This window comes from Trichechus manatus, unplaced genomic scaffold (assembly GCF_000243295.1).
Source record: "Trichechus manatus latirostris isolate Lorelei unplaced genomic scaffold, TriManLat1.0 scaffold00005, whole genome shotgun sequence".
Taxonomy (NCBI): Eukaryota; Metazoa; Chordata; class Mammalia; order Sirenia; family Trichechidae; genus Trichechus; species Trichechus manatus.
Genome location: NW_004443941.1, coordinates 6,609,894 through 6,618,044, shown reverse-complemented (window position 1 = coordinate 6,618,044; position 8,151 = coordinate 6,609,894).

Below are 8,151 nucleotides of genomic sequence, written 5' to 3'. Positions count from 1 at the left end.
TAAAATTTCCACAGAGAGAGAAGAGACGGAAGGACATTGACTAAGATACTCAGCGACTAATTTCTACGGTGTTGGGGGCTGCAATACAAATAAGCTATCTGAAAGATCTGTTTTATTGGAGATATCATAGGAGCCACTGGTCCCCAGGGGCTCAAGTCAGAAACTCAGGGATCATCTAGACTCAGTCTCCAACTCCAATTCACTATATCTTCTAATTTCTATCACTTTGTTGGTGTCAAATCCATCCTCTCCTCTCCGTTTCCACGTCACTGGCTTAATTCTGGCAAACATCTCTTCTGCTTTACATGTTTGCAAATAACCTTCACACTACAGTCCGAGTGGCCTTTCCAAAACACAAAGTGGAGCGTGTCACCTCTTTGCTTAAAGTCTTCACAGTTCTTTGGGTGGAGAAACAGAACTGCCTCTGATCTTCTTAAGGGACTTTTGGGAGCTTACAGGATCGAAGAGCAGGCTGAAGAACCAGGCTTGGAACAAGGTAGCTCCTGAGGGTTTCAGTAGCAGGACCCCAGGAGGGGGATCTTAACTGGGTACTGACGCTGCAATGAGTGGACTCTACCTACTCCTTCTCTCCTTAAGTTACCCATTGCTGTCAAGTCTATTCCAACTCATGCCAACCCCATGTGTGTCAGAATAGAACTGCACTCTGTAGGGATTTCAATGGCTGTAATCTTACAGAAATAGATGGTAGACCTCGGGTGGTTCTCAACGTTTCATTTCACAATAATTCCATAGCGCTGCTGGCTGGATTCAAACTGCCAACCTTTCAGTGAGTAGTCAAGTACAAACCGTTGGTGCCACCCACGGGCCTACTTATGTTACATTGCGCAAGATACAAGGTCCCAGGACAGAGAATATGGTTGGTCTAGTTTAGGTCACACGCCCAGCCCTTGACCATACCAAGGAGGTGAAAGGGAAGTCTAGAGGAAGAAGCCTAAAGAGACTCCTTTGGTTTTGGTAACAGGGGGATACTTGGTTTACCATTCCACGAATGAGACACATGGAAGAGAGACAATTTCTCCAACAGATATTGGGGGGCAGTTAGAAAGAGGGTTGGAGGCTGGGTGACCAAATCGTGGTAAATTTCGGTCCTCTGCATGACACAGGGATACTTTGTCAACTTCCCTCCCTCCCTTTCCTGTCACTCTGCAGCATCCCGCACTCCAACCACGCCGGCCAACTTTCACGCACGCTACTCGCTCTTGCCTCTGTGCCTTTCCACACGTTGTTCTACCTGCCTGATTAGTCTCTCTGCCCCTTGTCCCCTGATGAAAGTCCACACATTCTTCAGACTCAACTCCCTTGACTTTCCAAGCAGAAGGTGGTAGACCTTGGATGGTTTTCAACATTTCATCTCACAATAATAGCTAGAGTGATGGTTCTGCATCAGAATCACCTGGAGGGCTGGCTAAAATCCAGATCACTGGACCCACTCGCAGAGTTTCTGTTTCAGTAGATCTGGGGCAGGACCCAGGAATTAGCATTTCTAACAAGTTCCCAGGCGATGCTGGTGCTGCTGGTCCAGGGACCACAATCTGCTTTACAGACAAAAACAAAACAAACAAACAAACAAACAAAAAAACCCAAACTCTTTGCTGTCGAGTCGATTCCGACTCATAGCAACCCTACAGGACAGGGGAGAACCGCCCTACAGAGTTTCCAAGTAGTGGCTGGTGGATTTGAACTGCCAAACTTTTAGTCAGCAGTGGAGCTCTTAAGACACTGTGCCACCAGGGTTCCTGTTTTAGAGTGGTGGTGTCTAAATATGACTACATACATGCCAGCCTCACCTGTGATCTGTTAAAAAATATGGATTCCTGGACTCACGGCAGGGCTACAGAATCAGATACTCAGAGTGGGGTCCAGAAATCTGCATTTTAAATAAGTTCCCTAGCTGCTGTTTCTACCACAGTCCTGGCACAGGTTTTTGAATGGGCATTTAAGGAGTACTGTAATATAGTCTGTGGGCTCTGATTAGTCAGCCATCCCCCACTTTAAACAAAATGGCAGAAAAGGTTGGTATATTTCTTCCTAATATGACAGAAGCAGCTCCAAAAAAGGACACCTCTTACTGGTTAAGAGATTATGTTAGTGAAGATAAATATAATTTCACAAAAATATTTTAAAATATTCATCCTTGTTAGTAATAAAAAAGTTAGAATTAAAATAAAGGACCAACTTCTACCTCTTAGATGAACCAAACATTGATATAATTTATCATGTTAGAGATGGCGGGGTAAAATTGCTGTTGGCATCATAAATTGATACGCTCTTTGTGAAAAGTAATTTGGCAATATAATCAAGGGCCAGAAAATGTTTTATTTTGTCACCTTGATTTAGTAACCTTTGATTCAGTCATCTCATTTCTGAGAATCAATCCAAATAATTCCTAATATATTAAAACTCATATGAATGAATATCTATATTACAGTATTATTTTAATCGTAAAACACTAGAAACAACCTAAATGTCTGAAAATAGAGTAGTGGTTAAGTAAGTACATGTGCTTGATGGAATATTATAAAGCAATTTAAATGACTGGTTATTAATTCACACACAAAAATAAAACAGTTGCCAGGTTGCCCCCAATGGACAATGGACATCATAATTTACAACAAATCTGTTAATGATATCATGTGTCATTTTATACATTAAGTGGGAAAATGCTAAATTTATATTTTCAAAAGATTATGCCAATTAGTGAGCAAGGAATGTATACCAGGTTCCATGGTTGAATATCAGTATTTTTATTTCTTTCAGTTCTTGTAACTGTATTTGACTTGAATTTTGGATTGGGTTAGTTCAGCATCGCTTTTGCCCCTAAAAAGAACTATTCATTGAAGATCTGACGATATCTTATTTGTTTTGCTCTTGTTTTCTTCTTACTTAGCCCTGTAGAGTTGATTTATTTAATCCTGATTATCCATTAAGGACAAATTTCCCTTATATGTACACTTGTATTTATCTAATTAAGAAATTATAGCTAAGACATATCCAAACCAAAACCCGTTGCCGTCGAGTTGATTCCAACTCACAGTGACCCTATAGGAGAGAGGAGAACTGCCCCACAGGGTTTCTAAGAAGCAGCTGGTGGATTTGAACTGTTGACCTCTTAGTTTGCCTCCGAGCTCTTAACCACTATGCCACCAGGGCTCCTAGGACGTATTATGAGCTTTAAAAATGTTCAGATATTTAGGCCCAGTAATTATATTTCTGAAAATAAATATTAGGGCTATAATCCAAAATGCTGATAGAGTTTTATGCATGGAGATGTTCACTATAATTTTGTTTACAATATTTCAAAATTATCTAATAGTAAGAAAATTGTATTATATTTATAAAGTGGTTTAAGAACATGGGAACATGTTATAACATTAAGTAGAAAAAGCAGTATACAAGCTTGAATATTTATCATGATCGTAACTATGTAAAATAGGCATATAAAATACTAGAAAAACTCTAAAATGCTAACCTGGTTATACTTGAAGCATGATATATTTTTTTTCTTTCTACTTACCTGTAATTTCCAAATGTCCTTCACAGTGAGCATGTATTACCTTTATATTAAAAAAAAATATATATTAAGACCATAACAGTTCAAATTGACAGAAATACAACTCAAATTAATTTGAGACAAAAAGGGAGAGGAGTTGAGGGGAGCAGGGAGAGAGAGGGAGTGAGAAGTTCAGTGACAGATTTCGCTTCAGGCCCAAAAGGAAATTATATCATCGGGCCCCTTTCTTTTCCCCTTCCCCCAAGATCTCAGCTCAGTCTCCTCTGTGTAGTGACCTCATTTTCTTTCATCTTCCTGGCTGCCAGGAAGTAGGTTGCCCACAGCTCTAGGCTTACATCATCTGATTTAGGAATCCCAATGGAAAGAGATGTCTTCTTCCCAATGTCTACGTATCAATTGCAGAGAAGGACCCTGATAGGCCCTACTTGGTTCACAGTGCCCATGCCTAGACCAATCACAGTGTCTGGGTATGCTCTATTAAGATTGAGATTAAGACTGACATGTGCCCACATAACAAGAGGATCTGGTACTGGAAGAAAGGAGAGAAATAGCATAACGACCCGCTGAATTAAGAAAGATATTGGGGGCAATGTAGAATGCTACTGCAGCTCACTTTCATCATCCACATTCTTGCATTTCTGTACATGCAACTCCAAAGATGTCCCCTGCTGAACTAAATGCAACTCCTCCATGCTCAGCTGCTCTCCCAACAAGACAACCCAAAGTCTTGTTCAGTGACCACATGTCTCAGAGTCTAGGAATGCTGGGCCATAGGCTTTCCTCTTGGTCAGGCTGAGGTGGGGCTCCTCATGGTCCTGCAATGCAAATGTCATCCAAGTATGTTTCTCTGTCAGTGAAGTAATTCTTGGGTGACTTCTGCCCAAGTGAGGAGCAAATCTCTTTACCCGTCATATCTTAGGACAGCACCAACTTTAGCCACCAACTTCCTGTTGGCCAGATTATGAGACCTGGATATTGCCTTAGGCTTTGAACAATCACAGCCTTGATTCCAAATTGGGTTTATCTGGTAATACAAACCCCTTTAGACCTCAGCTGCCTTTTTGCCAGTTTGATACCTGCGGATTTCACAGACTAGGCACCAACATTAGAAATCTCACCTTGCTCTCCCAGTTTCTGTCTCTTAGCAGCAGATCTCAGGGCTTTGCCCATCATCTGGGCTCTCAATTTCTGCCTCCCATAATGGTTAGCTGACCCAAGCACCTGTATCCCACTGGGTAGTATTTTACCGTGGGGATGATGTCTAACTGTTTGGTAGGGAATTTAGAGCAAGAATTATTTGGTGGGGGGTGGGGTGGGAAACAGGGTTACCCTTATTTTTAGATTACCCTCAGGAGCCCTGGTGGTGCAGTGATTAAGCGCTGGGCTGCTAACCGAAAGGTGGTTGGAACCCATCAGCTGCTCCTTGGGAGAAAGATGTGGCAGTCTGCTTCCGTAAACATTGACAGCCTTGGAAACTCTATGCAGCAGTTCTACTCTATCCTATAAGGTCACTATGAGTCGGAATCAACTTGACAGCAATGGGTTTGCCTTTTTACCAGGTCCCCAGGAGTACCTGTGTGATGAAATGGTAACGTTCTCAACTGCTAACCAAAAAGTTGGTGGTTCGAATCCACCCAGAGACATCTCAGAAGAAAAGCCAGGTGTCTACCTCTGAAAAATCAGCCATTGAAAATCCTACTCTGACACATGTGGAGTCACCATGAGTCAAAAGAGGCTCCACAGCAACTGGTTTTGGGGCAGTGGTAGTTCAGTGGTAGAATTCTTGCCTTCCATGTGGGAGACCCAGGTTCGATTCCTGGCCAATGTACTTCATGCACAGCCACCCCGTCTGTCCGTGGAGGCTTGCGTGCTGCTATGGTGCTCAGCATGTTTCAGCAGAGCTTTCAGACTAAGACAGGAAAAGAGACCTGGCGATCTACTTCCGAAAATAATCTACTTCCGCGGTGAAAATCCTATGGATCTCAACGGTCTCATCTACTACTGATCACAGGATGGTGCAGGACCAGGCAGCGTTTCGTTGTTGCACATGGGTTGCCCTGAGTTGGGCAGCTAACAATAATAACAACAACAGCCGGGTCCCAATATGTTTCCTGCCTCCTTCCCTTGTATTAGTTTTAGCTGGGTGCATAGAGTTCAGTCGTTGAGTCAGAAAGAAGAATTATTTGATCCTCAATGGCCCTGGATGGCTGGCTAGAGGCCGAACAGGCCCCGCTGTGTGCTGCTGCCTTTCTGCTTTCATACAGAATTGGATTCAAGCTTGCCCTTTTCTCCTAGCACAAAGGGTTTCCTCCAAGCATCCCCGTGTTTGCACCATCCCAGTTTGGCGATATGTCCAGTGAAATGGGTACCATGTTTGATGGGGTCTAGGTCATGTGTCCACCGCTGGAGGGGGGTTTACCGGAAAAAGGGAGGAGGGGTGGGAATACATGCTGTACTAGACTACAAGTAGACTATGAGCTTTATATTTAAAAGAATTTAGTACTTTATATTAAAAAAAATCATCAAATCTGAAACTGAAAGGTATGGGTAGAAAAGATTCTGTAGGATCACACCCTAATCTTTAAAAATTGCAGGGTGATCGCAAACAGAACAAGAGTCAGAGGCAGAGAGCAAGTGAAAGAGCAGAAGACTTTGCCACCGTCTCTTCACACCATCAGAAACGCAAGAGCCAGTCCTCACAATATTGAGCGAGTTCCTTCACTTTCAGCAAGAGCAGCTTCCAAATGTTTGAAACGTAGAGTCATGTATGTTTTATTTTTATAAAAATATGGGCTTTAGGTTTATAATAACATTCAGTGAATGCCTACATTTCCAACCTAGAACATTTCTCCCCCAGTCAAGAGCTTTCTACCAGCATTGAGCCTCCTCACTCAGACGCTGGTTCCCAACCCTTTTGGTTTTGCACCCTCGTGTTCTATCTTGCTTTCTCCCTTAACCTCAAGTCCAATCCAGATCCCTAGAACAGCGGGTCTGGCCCACTTATTTATAGTGGTAGACTTAAAAATACACCTTCAACATTCTGCTAAATTTCTTTAAGGTTGTTTTTAGAATAAACTTTTTATTTTTGAATGATTTTAGATTTACAGAAACGTTGCAAAGATAGTACAGAGAGTTCCTATATATCCCTCATCCAGGTTCCCCTAATGTTAACATCTTAGCTAGCCAGGGTGCACTGATCAAAACCAAGAAATTAACATTGTACGTTACTATTAACTAAACTCCAGACTTTACAGTGGAGTTCACCAGTTTTTCACTAATGTCCTTCTTCTGTTCTAGGATCCAGTCCAGGACAGCACATTGCGTTTAGTCTGCTAAATATTAAAACGAATGATTTTTCAAGTCATTTCCAGTTATGACAATGACAAAGAACATGGAGTGTTAATATTTCAGATGAACTACTAATTAGCAAAAAAAACACACGTTGTCAAGATGCCACTTGCTCTGAGACTGTGAGCTCCTCCGGGGCAAATTCTCTGTTATTTGTTTGGCACACTGTAGCTATATATAGTTTCATACATTTTCTACAGGATGTAGTTTTCACAGCAGTAAGCTGAGGGAAGTACAAGGAAATTCAAAGCATTCTAACCTTTGGTGGAAAACAATCTCATTCTCCCTAATGGAATTAGTAGAATTAGGATTTTATTTCAGTGATGTGCTATAAAGGTAGTATGAATATAATTTCTGAATACATTACGGGCCTAATCTAATCATCACAGACTGAGCCACAGAAACCACAAAAAGACCATAGAAACAGATTCTTGTCCAACCTATTTCCCTAGGAGGAGGGACACTTGCCAACAAAACCCAAAAGCTCTCTCCAGGAAAAGAAAGCTCTCTCTAGGAGTAATACATGGAGTAATTTGGGGGACAGTAAAAGGTACTTTGCAATTTTAAATGAAAATATTTTCAGACTTCTAGAGGGTATCTTGTATACACAGCTTAAAAAAATGTCCGTGGGTGATGGTTGCACAACATAATTAATGTAATCGAAATCACTAAATTATACATCTGAAAAAAAATGTACATCTTTTATTTAAAAAGAACAAATTTTAGGTATTAAAACAAAAGAGCTATAAAGAATTCTACTTGAAATCAACTCAAGGACTTGTTCAATCCAAGAGAATTGCACAACTTTGGTAAGAATATATTCCATTTCGGTCTTGACACAATAGTTATTTTCAGGTGCTGGCATCAATCACGGATGACATGTACAATTCCTGTAGAGGTCTTTCTCTCTCTGTTTAGCTCTTCATCAACACACACACAAAACTCAAGTGTTTCTATAATAGTTTGTAAAACCCTAATAAAGCCAGAAAACAAAGCAGAAATGTCCTGAGGAACAACAAAGTATTTTTGCTGGTATTAGAATATAAATTTAAAAAGGCAAATGAATATATTGTGTATTTAGGTTTTCATTTAGCAATTCGTTTTCGGAGGAATAAGAAATATAATAATTTAGCTAATTAGTAAAAATGAAAGAAAAATTTGGGGTGGGGGGGAATATTAAATAGGCAATAGACAAGTGGTATCTTGGGTGAAGGGTGAGACAGTACACAATACAGGGGAAACTAACACAACCTGTACAAGGAAAGGTCATG